Here is an 18,473-nt window from a genome sequence, read left to right as displayed (position 1 = left end):
CTATATAAATTTCAAATTGTATATTAAAATTCTTTAGACTGATCAGTCCCTAAAGAGATGGTTTATTGGTATTTCCCCAGATACAAAAGAATTAATCTTATTGGAAGAAAATTACTTTGGGGGAGTATTTCAGTTTAGATGAGATAAAAACAATGCAAATTAACTATATGAATGCCTGGGTCAATGGGGAAATACTTTCATGATAATGACGGATACATTTTTCCTAAACATAACTTTTCAATAGTAAGTAGAAGTTGTAAACAAGCAGGAACCAAAACTAAACTTGCAAACTGTCTAATATCCCTAGAAAGCAAGGCTTTAATAATTTTTTTTTTCACTGCATCTTATTCTTAGTTACACAATGTGTATTGTCTGGAACTTGAAACAACAATTTGTAATTTATTTAGCATTTTACTTAGCTGCCTAGAAACTTTCAATATTTTAAAAGAATACTGACATTAATAATGAGAAATATATATGTTTCTGTAACAACGTCTCCTCTTTTTTCACCAACATAAAACAGTTAAGTAATATGAAATTAAGGGAAATGCAGCATTTTTGGTTTTGTTTTACTTTTTCTGAACCTTAAAGTTAGGTATATGATGGAAGTGTATATGATCACTTTCTTCAACTAAAAAAAAGAACATTTTGTTTGCATTAATGTTATTGAAATGTATAGTGAACATATGAAACCGAATGATGATTAAAAGGCCTGCCAAAAAACACCTCTTGGTGAGCAAAAGTAGATTTCCTAAACAGTCTCCTTTTCTTATTTCTAACCTTGATTCAACATCTGTCCTTTGCCCTTCCCCTGAAATGTAATTATGCAGGATTCCAATGTAAAACAGGTTGAATACTTAATAACAGGCAGCTCAAACATTTTCTCCACACTGCTGCCCTACAGATGTTTCATTTTCTTTTTCTTTTTTCCCCTTGGCTTCGTGTTTAATTTGTTTATGTTTCTCTCCTACTCTTAAAGTATATTCCCATAACAGATAGAAAGACCTGAAAATAAGCCTGCCTCATGCACATGTTTAAATAATGCCTATTGTGGTATTTAACACAGTAGAGAGAATAAAGATACACAGAATATGTGTTTAGGGAAGGAAAATAATTAATCTGTAAGTTACCTTGTTACTATATTCCATTTTAAATTCTGAAGAGAGAATCTAATCCTTGCCAAAGTCACAGGAGAAAAAGTTACAGTCTACAACTTTCATTTATTCATTTATTTTTTTAGGGTTGCACCCACAGCATTTGGACATTCCTAGGCTAGGGGTCTAATCAGAGCTGGAGCTGCTGGCCTACTCCATAGCCACAGCAGGGTGGGATCCAAGCCACATCTGCAACCTACACCATAGCTCAGCGGGCAGGATCCTTAACCTACTGACCGAGGCCAGGGATCAAACCCATGTCCTCATGGTTACTAATTGGGTTCATTACTGCTAAGCCACAATGGGTACTCCCAACTTTCATTTATTTTTATGTTACCAGACTCATTTGTCTTTTTGCATTTGACATGATTCTCTTATATTTTGGGGCCTACCAGAAATTGGACTTTTTTCTCTCCACTGACCATTTTACTATGTAGCAGGTACTTTACATTCACTTCATAATGATCCAATCTCAGAAATCAATATCTCACATTTTTAGATAGATTCAAAACATATCTTCTATTTCTTAAAATAATATAACCAACGTCACATAAGTTGTAGGGCTTCTTTATTTAGAAAAATACATCTCACCCAAACTGGGAAAAAAAAAAAAAAGTGACTAGAGGTCATACAATGGGTTGGATATTGTTCCCTAATATAGAACATCAGAATTAGGGTACTTGCAGATGAAATTATTTAAGATGAGGTCATCCTGAATTAGAGTGGGCCCTAATCCAAACTCTAGGGTCCTTGTAAGAGAAGTAAGAGACACAGAGACTGTCATACAGGGGTAACACTTCCATGAAAATGGAAGTTAAGATTGGAATGGTGGTAACCACCAAAAGCTAGCTAGGGACAAGGAAGAGTCCTTCCCTAGAGCCATCAGAAAGGATGGCCTTGCTGATGGCTTGATTTTGGACTTCTGACCTCAAGAAATGTGAGAAAATAAATTTCTATCGTTTTCAGTCACTTTGTTTATGGTATTTTGTTGTGGTAGCTTTAGGAAACCCATGCTAATTTTGGTACCAGATATGAAATGTTACTATTAACAAACAAATACCTAAATATGTGAATGTGACTTTGGAATTGGGCGATGGCTAAAAAGATAGAAGAGTTTTAGATGCGTGTTTTTTAAAAAGCCTACATTTTCTTAAGGAAACTGTTGGAAGAAATATGGCCAACTTGAAGAGAAAGAAGCAGATATGGAATGAAATGCAGGTACAATGACTCTAAGGATACCAGGATGGTAGGTTAAGGTGGGGAGGGTTAAGAAACCTTAAAGGACAGAGCATTAAAACACAATAAGACATAGAGGATCATTTTTAGACCTTGAAACCTCTAAAATTGACCTTCTGTGTCACCTACTTCCTTCAGACTAGGAACCCCTTATTCCTGTCATTTTCTCTTTCACAATGAGGGTGTCTAGCCTGTGTCTGTTCCATCACTGTATTGTAGAAGCAGGTAACTTGCTTCCTAGTCTGATTGGTCTATGGAAAGAAAGAAATGCTGTCCTAGGATGGACCATACCATACCTGATTTAGATTTGGGACGTAGAACTTACGCTGGAAAGAGTTAAGACATTTGGATGATGTTGAAAGGGGTGAATGAATTTTGCAAATGGGATGGAGGTGAATTGAGGGCCAGAGGGTAGACTGGGTTAAATTAGCATCCCCTGTCCCCAAATTCATGTCCACCTAGAAAATCAGAATGTGATTTTATTTAGAAAGAGGATCTTTGCAGATAGAATCATTTAAGAAGAGGTCAGTGAATATGAGGGGAAGTCCTAATTGAATGACTGGCATCCTTATAGGAAGAGAAAAAAGAGACACTGTGACAGTTAAACAAGGAAAACACCATGAGACCATGGAGGTAGACATGAGAGTGATGTGTCTGGGATGGCCAGCAGCCACCAGAGAGAAGAGGAGAAGAAACGTCCTCCCTGGAGCTATGACAGCACATGGCCCTGTTGACACCTTGATTTGAGGGTGTAGTTCCAGAACTGTGAGGAAATTAATTTCTGCTGTTTTAAGCCACCCAGTTGAGCAGTATTTTGTTACAGTAACCCCAGGAAACTAATGCATAGTCAAAAAGCAAACTTAAAATATAAAATACCCAGATAACTGTCAAAATAGTAATGGGGCAAGTTAAAACAGATTCTAGAAAAGTAAATATATGTATATACAGAGAGAGAGATACAAATGAATTAAAATACTGTCTTCTATATTAAGGTTCATTAATAAACTAAATTTGGTATATGAGATAAGCACTTAAATCAGTAAAATTGATGCTGCAGGGTAGGAGACAACTGAAATCACCCAGGAAAATGTGTGTGTGTGTGTGTGTGTGTGTGTATTTGTGTGTGTGTACACATGTGTGACTTCCAAATCTTACCAAAAACTTTGAAACAGAATATTTTCTTAAAATTCTTGCAAATTAAAAACTCTTTGTGCTTATTTCCTAAGATTGCTAGGATTTCTCTTTACAGTTTGTATTACTCTTAATTTTTATGTATATGTATCACATTTTAATACCATCTGCATCACAACTTTACTTAAAATTTCCATGCATATTAGAGGACTAATAAACCAAATGTGTTGCTGTAGGTACATGGATGCTTGTGCATGAGTATTTGGATTAACAATGAAAAGAGAAACAATGTCTTATAAGACGAAAATACATCTCCATATTTGGCTTCAAAGACATGTATATTTTAGTGAGAAACTTACTGTGGATAATATGAATAGATTATTTAAATCCACAGAGAGTCAGTGTTATCTCAAGCCATATATTAATAAATGTTTTTGCTTTTTGGGAAATGAATATGTAAACATTTATTGAAAGGCATTTGAATACACTTTTCATTTAAATAGAAAAAATAAGGCAGAAATATATTTCCTTTAAGAAATATGATGCTGTTTCACCAAAATATACTGTACTTTAGCAAGAGATATATGCATTATTAGGAAAAGCATTTTAAAGTAAATTTAGTATACACATGCACATTGTGTTTTTTAAGACTTTATGTCCCCATATATTAATATCAAATCATTTTTTGCAGCAACATAGATGGACCTAGAAGTTATCATACTAAGTGAAATAAGTCAGACGAAAATACATATCATATGAGATCACTAATATGTGAAATCTAACAAAAATGATACAAAAGAACTTACAAACAGAAACAGACTCAAAGATTTTGAAACCAAAGGGTTACCAAAGGGGAAATGTGAGGGAGAGGGATAAATAAGGGGATTGGGATTGACACACTACTATATATAAAATAGATAAGTAATAAGAACCTACTGTATAGCACAGGGTGACCTATTCAATACTGTGTAAGAACCTATATGAGAAAAGAATCTACAAAGGAATCAATATATGTATGTGTATAACTGATTTACTTTGCTATACTTCTGAAACTAACACAACCTTCTAAATCAACTCTACTGCAATATTTTATTAAAAATTTTTAAAAATTGCTTTAAAGTGTCATTGGGACTTAGATATAAATTGCATTGAATTTGTAGATTGCTTTGGGTAGTATTAACATCTTAATACTATTAAATCTTCCAATCAATGAAAAAAATATTAAATCATTTTTTATAAGACATATTTCTCAATTTGCTTGGATTGCTATAACAAACTGCTACAGACTGGTACTTATAAATAGCAGAAATTTATTTATCACAGTTGTGGGAGCTTAGAAAAAGTCCAAGACCAAGGCACCTGCAGATTTGGAGTCTGGAGAGGACCTGTCTTCTGGTTCATGGAAGACTGTTTTATTCTCTGTCCTCACATGTTGGAATGGTGCCTCTTTTATAAGAAAACAAATCCCATTCATGAGGGCTCTACCTTCATGACCTAATACTTCCCAAAAGTCCTACCTCCAAACACATTGGGCCTCAAGTTTCAACATATAAATTTGGTGGGGTTGGAGGGGTACAAATATTCAATCCATAGCAGCATTTTACGTCATGAAATAAAAGAAATGACCTGGGAGAGAATAAGATTAAATGTCATAGACAAAACAAGAAATTGAGTGAATTTTTCAATTTGTCTGTTGTGGAAATAAAATATGCAAAAAAAATCCCAATACACTTACATATACATATATTTGTGTGTGTATGTATATATGAATATGTACACGCACATACATGTGTTAGTTATTGAGTATTTGTGTGCCCTTTGCAAGTGCATATCTTAAGAATCAATGCATTTAAGTCATATAATATCTCTCAAAGTAACTGAATCTAAGGATGTGTAAAAAAAGTGACATCAGTACTTTACACATAATGCAAGAATATATCTATTGTTTTGTGATATTGTTCACAGTAGAATCTTTCTGCGATGTTATTTCAGTTTCTTTAAATGAAAAAATCAATGCATGCTTTTTTGTAGCATAGCAAATTACCCCCTGTCACTGTGCTTCAAATAATATCTTCTAAGCACCATATTCACATCTCAGGTTTCAGTGGGTTCTTGATAGGAAATTTGAGTCACTGAACCAGGCTTTACAATAAGGAAACAGCTATTAAATTTTTCCTGATATTTAGCTCTCAATCTTTATACTGACATGGAAATACAATGCAAATTTAGTTTTTAAAAAAACAAATATATTATCAGTACTATAGTCAAAGGGAAAAATGCTTACTACACTTTTACTACAAAGTTTCTGCAGACTTATCGGATTACTTTAGTGAGTAGATTTGGAATCTGCAATGCCCACCAAAAAGTCAGGAAAGCAGGAGATCCAGTTGTGGCTGAGTGGTAACAAACCCAACTATTATCCATGAGGATGCAGGTTCGATCCCTGGCCTTGCTCAGTGGGTTAAGGCTCTAGTGTTGCCTTGAGCTTGGTGTAGGTCACAGATGTGGCTTGGATCTGGCATTGCTGTGGCTGTAGTTTGGGCCGGCAGCTGCAGCTCTGATTCATCCCATAGCATGGGAACTTCCAGATGCCGCACATACGGCCCTATAAAGCGAAAAAAAAAAAAAAAGTCAGGAAGGCCATGCAGTCATCATTATCCTTGACAATGGCTATAGAGAATGGCTATAGACAATTAATATATGTCATCATATATTAATTTGATGACAACACAAAATGGCACACTGACAAGTATAGGTCAGGTTGTAATTAAATCTCAGAGATTACAAATTTACACATTCATTTAGTCTTGAAATCAGAAGACAGGTATCTAAGAGTATTAAAACATCCAACTAAAACAGAATAAATCCTATCTGAAAATTTCTTTGTGAATTTCCCTAACTCAAAACAATAACAGTTAAAAGAGAAAGATGTCAGCATTCTTATGACAGAAAACAAATATCACAGTGCATATCCATGCAATCAAAATTCTGAGCTCATATATATTCCACAATTGCAAATGAGTTATGTTCTGAAAGTTTACTTGTAATTCTCACTTTGGGAATTCAAAAATGCATTCCACTACATTAAAAAGTCATAGTGAAATAAATGTTTAGTTTACAAAGACGTACTAAACTCATAGAGGGCTGAACTATAGTACTCTGAATACTAATTCTGGCTTTAATTTGAAGTCCTAGCAATAGGGAAAATAAAACATAATAGGAGGAGGAAGAAGGATATAGGAAATCAAAGTTGATTTTACTCCAATCTCCTTTGTCCTCCTTTATCTTCCCTCCACTTAACACTCTTTCTCTCATCCCTAAGTTTATTAGATTTCCTTTATTCTCCCAATTGGGAAGTATCACCTTGGCCAATTGATCCCCCCCAATAAGTTCGCTATGCCCCAAATTACGTATAGACTCTTCCTTCCACAAGAGAACTTTCATGCCAAGCAGTTCATATTTGTTATATGTTATACCTAAAAGTGATCTACTAAATTATGTCTACATTCATGCAACTTAATAAACATATAATTATGTCAAATTTTAGGAAAAAAAATAAGACAGCTTTAATGAACTATTTAATAGCTTCCTGGCCAAAGAAATCCCAACTTACAAAACTAGTTAAATGTCTCAATTGTGAAATTTTAATAAAAGTAAACTGGTGATAGAAAAACAGTATCTCTAATAATTAGTGATGTTGAGCAGACTTTCATGTGCCTGTTGGCCATCTGTATATCTTCTTTGTAGAAATGTCTACTTTGGTCTTCTGCCCATTTTTTGAATGGGTTGTTTATTTTTTTGTTGTTGTTATTGAGTTGCATGAGTTTGTATCTTTTGGAGATTAAGCCCTTGTTAATTGTATCATTCGTAAAGATTTTCTCCCATTCTGCGGGTTGTCTTTTGTTTTTTTTTTTAAGATTTCCTCTTCTATCCAAAAGCTTTTGAGTTTAACTTGATCCCATTGGTTTATTTCTGTTTTCATTGGCACAAATGTACCTATCCACAAAACTGAAACAGACTCACAGACATATAGAACATACTTGTGGATGCGAAGGGAGAGGGAGTGGGATGGATTTGGAGTATGGGGGTTAGCAGATGTAACCTATTTCATTTAGAATGGATAAGCAATGACACCCTTCTGTATAGCACATACTGTACTATGGGGTACTACATCCGATCTCTTGAGATAGAACTTGATGGAAGAAAATAGGAGAGAGAAAAAATATGTATACACCCATATGTATACATATGTATGCCTGGTCACTATGCCGTACAGCAGAAATTGGCATGGCACTGTAAATCAACTACATTTTAATGAAAATAAATATATAAAAATAAGAAAAAACAATACCAAGGCAAAACACACAAATTCTCATGTGCATCTGCACACACACATGCACACACACATGCACAACATATGCATATGTATAAGTCAGAGCCAGCTGCACATATACTGCTGTGCCCATTCAGTACTAGGAAGGGAGCACACCAAAGGCAATGACAGAACCATCATACCATATTTCGGGGATTGAAAATGTCACTCTCTGTAGCAGGATTCTTACAAGTGTAAATAATGTTTGGTAGTCAAACTCTTTAGGCAAGGCAGAACTGAATATAGCAAACTCCAGAGCTGGATCTGAAGACTCATGTATTCTGGGAAAAATCTCTTAACTTCTATATTTTTTCACTTTCTCATCTGTGAAATGGGAATATCCTCATGGCGTGACTATAGGGATTAAATGAGCAGATGCATAGCAGATGCACACAAAGCACTTAATTCACAAAAAACACTCAATGAATACTTTTATTATGTTAGAATACTAGAGAGGGGTTGGCGAGTCAAGGAAAGCACAATAGATTTGAGACATAACCTCAATCTGAATGTAGAGTCTCTTTCAAGTAAAAGCCATTCATTTTGACTCTATTTTATCACCTCTATTTTATCACCTCAAAGCAAAACATTAAATTGTCATTTTTGTTTTTAATATGCTCAATATAGTACTTATCATCCCAAATTTAAGCATATGTGTAAAATGCATACTCTTCTGAGGGGGATATTTACAGGGGAGGTGAAAAAGCAATAAATGTGCCCAATTATTTCCCTCTATTTTTGTAATGATGGAATCAGAATTCCAGAGCTGTCAATCATCTATCCTACACTTCTCTAACAGAAAATTGTGTTCAAGATATGCAAAACCAACAGTAGACAATACACATGTTTCTTTAGAAAAATATTAATAGATGGAAATTATCTGTAAAACAAATATTACCGTAAAATAGAAAGCAAAATTATGGATATGTTTAAATTAGAACATGAGAATAAAACACCTTCAGCATTTACATTTACTGTCTTCTGCTTTAGGGATTGTTTAGTGGAAACATCTGAGAAATACTAGAAAGATAAAGCATTTGACAAGGGCCAAGAGCAAATTAGAAATAGGGTAGATAACTAATAGGCACCTACTGTGTAGCACTGGAAGGTCTACTCATTGCTCCGTAATAATCTACATGGGAAAAAAGAATGGAAATGTGTGTGTGTGTGTGTGTGTGTGTGTGTGTGTGTGTGTGTGTGTGTGTAACTGATTCACTTTGTTGTAAATCTGAAATTAATACAACATTGTAAATCAAATGTGCCCCAATAATTTCTTAAAACAATTTAAAAAGAAGAAAACCAACCAGTTAGAACAAATGTCCCATAAGTACAATACAGGGTTTTTTCCCACCTTCTACTTCTACAATTTGTGCAACAAAAATCAAAGGGTCAAAAGAGATGAAGCAATACTGTGACAAGGTAATTTGATAGACTATGAAAAGTAGTGCAAGCTTTTGGTCTCTGATTTTTTTTTTTAACTAGAGTCCATTTTAACAATTCCTTTCCACCAGATCTTTAATACTAGAAGAAAAAAATGAGGAAAGTTTATTTTTATGTTGACCTTCTATTCATTATTTACTTACAGTTTATTGACATTCAAAGTAAGAGTGACATAAGAAAACTGCATCTTAACTCTTAATTGAACATGTTGGAAAGAACTCTGTAGAATTGATAGACCTGAACTTTTCCTTAAATCTGGTTCAGGTTTCCATGTGTATGACTGACTGATCACAAACAAAATAATAGTTACATTAATAAATTTATTTTATATTTTGCAAAGTTATCTGCATAATATCAACATAACTCTGAATAAAAGAAAAGAAAATAGTCATTCCTACAATCAGCCTGTCTCTTAAATAAGCACATCCACCTAAGCTTCTTTCCTTGCTACTATTATTTGTATGCATATACAATCTTTGTGCGGTTTGAGTCTCAGACGAAATGTAATTTGGGGGTAGTAATTCATATTTTAGGAACGGGAGGAACTCTAGAGATCATGCAATAAAATGTCTTAATTTTACAGGAAAGAAAATTGAAGTCCAGAATAGCTAATAGCAAAACAAAAATTATTCTCCTGATTCCAAGTACAGTTTTTTTCCCATACTACATGTATCTACTAATTTCTCTTTTTATGTTATTTTGTTGTAGTCACTCATATCAGGGTTACCACATAATCTGTTGTCCAAATAAGGGTACTTTTTGAAAGTGACAGGGGCCACTGCTAACAACCATACCAGACAACAGGTGTAGACAGAGATTTTTTTTTGAGTAAACCATGACATATGATAATCTATTCAGGAAGTAGAGATCACAGGAAGTTTAGCATCCTGTGATCCGTTCCAAGAATGTCTTTTAAAGATATAACATTGATTTCATCCAGGATCCATTATCAATATTTTTTCTAGAAAACAATAGGAAACTTTATCATTTAAAATTGGAAAATAATTGTATATTTATTGACTGCACTAAAATGTTTTTCATCCATATACACAGAAAAATGCAATAGAAAAAATTGTACTGCTTTTGTAAGAAACAGTAGGCACCACCATGAACAAAAATAGGGAAATTCTTACAAAATACTAAGCTAATCAAAAAGCTTTAAAGCAAATTAAAATTTATAAAAAGTAGTAATAAAAACATGTCTCCTAGAGTTGCTGTAGTGGCTCAGTAGAAACAAATCTGACTAGTATCCCTGAGGAAGCAGTTTAAATCCCTGGCCCTCACTAGGTGGGTTAAGGATCTGGCCTTGCTATGAACTATGGTGTAGGCTGCAGACTCAGCTTGGATCTGGTGTTGCTATGGCTGTGGTGTAGGCCAGAGGCTACACCTCCAATTTGACTCCTAACCTGGGAACCTCCATATGCCATAGGCACAGCCCTAAAAAGACCAAAAAAAAAAAAGTCTCCTAAAACATCTACTAGGGAAAGCAGCCTGTAAAGAACACATATAAAAAGGAAAGAAGAATAAAAAGGCATTATATCCAGAATAAAAATGCAGCTATTCAAAAAGACTGTGCCAATCAATCATACAAAACAAAGGGAGCTATATAATGTGCTAATTTGAATCAAAGAATGACAAATCAATAATCAAGGTTAGAAGGATCGCTAAGAAAACAGTTTCTTAAAAATTCAGAAAATGAATGGAAAGAAACTTAAGTACTTTTTTTTTTATTTGGGCAAGAAAGAAACCAGAGATATGAATTATATCACATACAAACCTTAAAACCACAGATCAATGAAACATAACTAAATATAGACCTCTAATGTCTTTGACACAATATCAATGCCTACAAAGGAATGCACATATTACAATAATACAAACAGAAACCATTCAGATGTACCATAGCTAGTAATTATCTAGGACACTAAAAGATCCAGGCAAAAGTTAATCTAATAAATCTGCCATTATCTCTAATACTTGTGCCTTGAGCTAAACAGTTGTCAAAATGGAGCTCTGTTTACATAGAAATGAACCAGAGTGGGGTAAAAAAAAAAAAAGATGTCAAGACTTTTCTAATATTTTTCCTTTCAATTCTTGCATAAAATGGTTAGCTGGTATATTTTATAGTGATTTTCTACAAGGTGCTGAAGATCACTATTTTTTCTCAGAAATGTACGCTATATAAAATGAAGGTGACTGCTCATTGAGTTCTTTAGCTCTGAAAGCCGGCTTTGGTGGTGTTCAAGGCCATCCTACAAGGCAACCTCTATGATTATTTTATATCTATGACAGGAAAGAATCAGCTTCAGAGTAAGAGACAATATACTGTAATATTATTCGATGATTTCTGTAAAACAGGTTAAGTCATTTCACTACGTAGTGCTCCAGATTGCTAATAGAGATTGAAAAGAATATGCTGTTGGTGTTTTCAATAACTTGAGCAAGAATAATTATCAGAACCCTGCTAACAGCATCTGTTTCTCAGGAAGATTAAGATAAAGCAGTATGATGTCTATAATTCACTGAAGACTAATGGTTGAACCTTGATTTTACCTCAAACCTGTGACTCTATACATGTAAATGCTCTGTAGTCTCAACGTCTCTATCAGGTCAATACAAAAAGCTTGTTCCCTTAAGTGTCTATCTCCCAGGAATGATATTTAAAATAAGCATATAAACAAAGGATCTCATCAAAAAATAAACAAAAATGCACTCTCTTCTTTCTATATGTATCCCTCAATTCTTTCCATATTTATATACAAAAAAGCATTCAATTCAATCAATTCAGATATTTTATAGGTCTATGATGCCACAAAATGCATCAAGTCAAGGAAAAATTCCACTTGATGAAATCTTCTGTGTACATATTACCCCAAATATACATTTTATTGCTTTAAAAGATTATTGATGTTCGCTACCATTGAATTCAAATGCTCTATTGCTATGAGTTGGTTAACCATGGAAGCAACTGAAGTATAGTTGGGATGCTAAACTACATTTTAACATATTTAACAGAATGATGAAAACCCAAAGTAAAATTATGATCCATTTGATTTCACATAACAAAAGATAAACTTATTTAGGAGTTCCCACTGTGGGGCAGCAGGTTAAGAGTCCATTGTTACCACAGATGTGGCATAAATCACAGCTACAGTGCAGATTAGACCCCTGGCCCAGAAACTTCCATATGCCATGAATGTTGGCCATTGAACTAATTATTAACTAATTAATTAATTAGTAAAAATAAACTAACAATGTGAAGTACTTCTGACTTGGAATCTTCTGTTTTATTTCTAACCTCCTTTCAAATTTTCTTTGTAGACTTAAAAAAATCACTTTTGTTTTGAGCTATAAGATGAGGATGCTAAACATGTAGATTCTATGTTTCATTTTATTATTAGTATTCTGTGATCATGAAAAATAAATCTAGAATATTTGACTCTTGACTCTAGATACAGAGGATATAAAGACAATTATTCTTATCCAAGCTATATGATTTGGCAACAAGTTGTTCAGAGCTCACTTTTGGTAGAAACATGTTATAATAAATTAAATCAATAGCCAACAGTAGATAACGGAGCTATTCATGTTGGATAGGAGATAATTAGCTTTTTAACTTAATTTCCCATTTTGCTTATTTAGCAAGATCTTTTTTTTCTACATGAGTTGCATATAGTAGACGTTAAATATACTGACTAACATAAATCTAAAAAGACAGGTTAAAAAACTATTATCTCTTCAGGAGTTAAGAAAATATGTTAGATTTCTAGCATAAAACACTCATGCAAAATTTTGCCATTCTGCAACATAGCTAATATGCATAAAATCATTTTTATTTCATGAATACATAAGAACTACTCTGTATAGCCATTAAAGTCTAGAGAGAGTGAAAAACCAGACTGGATTCATGGGGCTTTCACTTAATAAAAATAAGTACATGCAGCTCAATGTAGAGAGAGCCGTCTGAAAATGTAAGCAAGTTGTCTAAATGAATAGAAGATTGCCTCCTGAAAAGATGGATTCCCCACAGTAAACAAACAAACAAACAAACAAACAAAAAAACAAAAAAAAACCACTCTAAAAAAGTAAAATTTTAATAGTAAATAGATAAATAAATGATGAAAGGAAAAAAAATCACAAGAAAAGGATTCCACTTAATGTAAGTATTTCCTAATAATTTCTTCAAGTCTACTTAAAAAATGCACAAAATTTAAGGATTATTTAAACAAATCAAGTGGGTACTTTATCAGTTTGTTGAGAATGTCAATCAACTGTGAATGTGGGAGGAATTTAAGTAGATGAAAACACTTCCAACCTTCTTATTTAACTCTTCTCATTTAACTCTTCTCACATTAACACAGGAAAAAAAGAAAAAATATAGCAGTTTCACTGTCATTAAGAAGGAAAAATGCTTTTTTCTCATTGTGAATTTCAATGTATAATTCCTATCTAATCTTTACTGTTAGTACTAAAAATGTGTAAAATCTTATCCTTTCCCTGTAAATGAGAACCACTAACTTCCTTTATCCAGTGGAAATGATAAAAACAAATTTGTGTCATTATTAATGCTCTGAAACATGTCATATATCTTGCTGGCTACCATTTAAGATAGAATGCAAATAATTAATTCTAAGACACTTAAAATCCATTCAATTATTTTCATGTTTTTTGTTTGCCCAAAGTATATATCTGTATTTTTCCTTTGTTAAAATGATCTATTTGAAGTAACATTGACATTTTCTATAGATATTCTATTTCAATATATTTTCATATTCAATTTTATGGCCTCTTTAATAAATCTTAGGGCTAAATACAACTAGTTTATATAAAATTGCAAATCCACTTTTTTAAAGATGTATAAGAATTTGGCTTCTTAAATCAAAGTTTTAAATAATTTTATACAATCTATGGTTTTCTTTTTGTATTTAAGAATCAAGAGAGTATTTTCATAAAGTGCTAACTGCCTTGGAAAACCAAGGTAATAATTACAAATGAGATACAAAGATCAACCATCTATTTCTATTTCTTGCTGAAAAGAGCTGTTATAATAACATCATATATGTACACATTTTAAACTGTATCTACATATATATGTGATATATTTATCAGTACACTTATACTTCATATTTAAAGAAGATGGGGCAGTTGGTAACCTGAGATTAACACTGAAATTACAGAGGTTTCTACCTCTGAGGACAGCGATGACATATGTAAAGGGTTGGATACAAAGCAAAGAAGGTGGTAAGTGGCAGATACATATTCCACCGCACTGGTCCATAATTCTTAAAACTGGCCTAATTCTCCTTTCCAAAATTTACCTTACTTCTGAAAAGGAAGGTTAGTTTGAGGGGAAAACTGATAATCAACACACTATAACATTAAAATGGGTTGATTTTCATCAAAATAATTGCAGTAAGCACAATTTCCTGGAAAGACAAAATTTACTTTTAGAGACAAATCCTTTCCCTTCCTTCCCCTCCCTCCTGCCTTCCTCTCTTTCTCCCTCTTTGCCTCCTCTTCCTTCCTCCTCCTCTTTCTTTTTCCCTTCTTTCCTCCCTCCCTCTCCCTCGCTCCCTCTCCCTCCCTCTCTTCCTTTCTTCCTTCCATCCTTTCTTCCTTCATCTCAATCTTACCTTGTATGTTTCTACACTGAAAGCCTGTTTCTGGGAGGAAGTCATAACCAAGGAGTTAAATTGCTAAATAAGAGGCAATTATTTACAAACAAACTAAACATGATGCTGTCCCACTTTTTTATGAATTACTTAATTTTTTAAAATATAAATTATCAAGATATTGGAGCCATTGCTTTATACCAGATATAAAGCATAGAGAAAAAACAACTGAATTTTCCCTTCTTCTCCATACACCTGATTTTAATTTATTTGGAAAGGAAAAACATAAGTGATTTCATTTATTGCAGCCAGTGGGAAACTTTTGTAAAAATTATATTCAACTATACAACGAGACTTTCACTTACTGGAACAAAAGGGTGTCCTACATAGCAGGTATATACTGAGCCGCAATCAAGTGGTTAATAAAATACAAAACACTAAAGGCTATATAGCACAAAAGGCCAATATCTTTCTACTCCTCATCAGGGAATTATAGAAACATCCTGACCCAGCTCTTTGGACACACAGGAGTTGCCACCCTGATTCAGATCCTTGATTAATATACTCTAGAATGATACATCTGGCTTGGCCTACATAAGATTTCTCTGAGGACTGGGCAAAAAATAGATTCTATTAAAATAGAACAATTATACTACCATATACTGTGACTATTGTTCAGTTTGCTGCAAAATAAAAAAAAAAAAAGGTTAAAAAATTGTTAAATCATTAAATGCTGATCTTGAGAGGGGAGATTACACTTCAGGATAGTGTGGAAAAAAGATAAAATTTACAGTTGTATAGTTTATTTTAGAGCTGAAACTAGTATTAAGTATATTTATTCAATAGTAAATGAATTCACCCAGACTTCATTTTGGAAGGTTAAAAATTTGTTTCTAACTTCCAAATTAGTTAAGGCTTCCTACGCTTTTTCTAATACTGGACATGTACTTTCACAGGATAAAGCCCTGCATGTAAGAGGAAGACTAAAAGGAGGCAAGTCTGTCATTCTCATGGAAACCTTTTCAATATTCATTACTTACTGGATTTTAACAATTACTCTCTATGGTAAAGAATGCAACGCACTGCTGACATAAGTCTCCAGATAAGAAGGTAGCTATTATAATGTAGCAATTAAACTGTGCCCTAAAATCTGCTATGGAGATAACCCCTTTCCATCAGACATTTTTAACCACAAACATCTTTTGCTGAGAAAAGATACCATAGGTCTCATACACTTGGGCTGATTCTAGCACTACTTCTAGCACTACCATCTTAAAAATTGAGTCAGTGTTTGCCATATCGAAATAGGATTGGAGTTCCTGTCGTGGCTCAGCGGTTAACGAATCTGACTAGGAACCATGAGGTTGCGGGTTCGATCCCTGGCCTCACTCAGTGGGTTAGGGATCCTGGGGTTGCCGTGAGCTGTGGTGTAGGTCACAGACGCAGCTGGGATCCGAGTTGCTGTGGCTCTGTCGCCTGCTACAGCTCCGATTAGACCCCTAGCCTGGGAACCTCCATATGCCACCGGTGCGGCCGTAGAAAAGACAAAAAGACAAAAACAAAAACAAACAAACAAAGATAGGATTTATTTCACTTTGCATCTAACTTGATCTTGGAAAAAAATATAGAAGTTGGCTATGAACTATCCAAGACCAGTTGCCATCAATTATCTGGACCTCCCTGGTATACCATCCTTAAAAAAACTCTCACTGAATGCTCCAATATGATATCTAAAATTTACAGATCTGCAGTTTATAAATTGGAAGTATCCTTACACACTATTTTGAATTTAATTGGTCTCTGAAGACATGGTTGGAATTGTTATGAAAGAATATAGAATATAAAACTGCAAAAACATAATCGTTTTGCAGATTTTCTTCTTAAATCAGAGGTTTATAAAACTGTGCTAGCTTTTCTCTGACGATATGTAAACCCTCCAAAGACAGTAAGAGATCATAAAATGTGAGAAAAGCAACATAAAAAAAACCTTATATAATTAAGAAAACTACTTTTTGACTGGAGTATAGTACTGTGTAATAGTTTAACTCTTCTTAAAAGTTATTCTGGTGTAGCTGAAAATTTTAAAATAAAGCAGTTACCAGTGTTGAATTATTATGCACCCCACCACAATATTTAATGTAATAAATCCAAATGATTTTAAGCAATTTGATTTCTCACTATCGTTGAATAAAATACATAGAATCCACCTCCACTCTGATTGTTCTGTAATTCCTCTAATAATATGCTGAAACTAAAAAAATAAAACATGAAAAAGCAATGCAATTTTTTTAGTAGATCTGAATCTTGAAATTTGAGCATTATTCTGAGAAAATGCATTTCCTGTCGCAACTCCTTGATGTTCTTATGAATGTAAGTGAATGTATCAGTACCCTTTTTAAAAATTTCACTTCAAATATCATTTCAGTTTGCAATGAGTTATTTATATTGAAATAGAAAAATGTCAATCTGCATTCCAGTGTTCATTTTACTGCTTTAAGAGCACTAGCTTCCTTGGTATCTGAAAACCGTGGAAATATCTTGAAGTGGAAGTGCTGACAACAAGCACATCCCTTGAGATGAGGCTTCAGGCTGCGTCATGGATTTCTTTTTGGCTATGGGAAAGCTGGTCAATTCTAATGTCACTATTTCTTCAATTGAAGAAATCCTTAAATCTCTTAAAAGCATATTTGTTTACTTATGAGAAATAGACATAAAATATTGTGATTGTAAAATAAGTTCATATAAATTCAAAGACTGCATCACAGAGATCATCTTACTGCCAAATATATATGTTTGTGCATATTTTTTAAATTTGATAGTCGTTTTGAAAATGAGATTTACTTTTATAATCTGAGCTAGAAATACTAAACAGTTTTTTCACCTCTTCAAAAAGGGGGACTAGAAAAGAAAAAATATAGAAAGAAAGAAAAGTAAGATTATAGAATTAGTCAACGTTAAAGTAGAAGATAACCTGCGTTCTTTCCTTTTGTTCTAGGTTACTAATTCATCTAATACTGCTACTTTTAGAGCTGTTCCAAACAGATATGAAATACAGCATTTTAGAATTCACAGATGTGAGTCTCATATTAAATAAAATATTTAAATTACTATAGAAGTAACTGAATGAGTTTATGGTTGTATGAACTCACTTTAATAAAAGGCTTTGAAAGTCTTATTTCAATGTAAATAAGATTACCAAATATCAGTCTAGTTAACCTCAAAAGATTCTACAACATTAAAAAAGTAAAAAGTAAAAGCAAACTAATACAGATCAGTTTAACTGCTGGCAAACCAAGAGAACAGCTAGTTAAAGCAACATTCCGTTGATGTATGGACATGAAATCTGCCACTATGCTTCCTGGGCATGGCTGAGAAATGGAGGAAAAATAAATAAATTTTATTTATCCATAAAATTGCAGACAATTAGCAATAAGCATAGAACTCTTATTCAAAGCATGAAAGAGCTAAATATCAATATCTGGATACCAGAAAATAGAGGATGAAGCAAAATGATAGGAGAAAATTTTA

General features: G+C 33.4%; 1 protein-coding gene across 3 annotated transcripts in view; it reads right to left on the bottom strand.

The window, feature by feature from the left end:
* The window catches only part of PCDH17 (protocadherin 17), a 100,954-nt gene that overhangs the window by 19,734 nt on the left and 62,747 nt on the right, over positions 1–18,473 (bottom strand). The gene's annotated exons all lie outside the window — the stretch shown is intronic.

This window comes from Sus scrofa, chromosome 11 (assembly GCF_000003025.6).
Source record: "Sus scrofa isolate TJ Tabasco breed Duroc chromosome 11, Sscrofa11.1, whole genome shotgun sequence".
NCBI lineage: Eukaryota > Metazoa > Chordata > Mammalia > Artiodactyla > Suidae > Sus > Sus scrofa.
The sequence above is the reverse complement of the archived record's forward strand: the minus strand, read 5'-3'. Positions and strand labels throughout refer to the sequence as shown.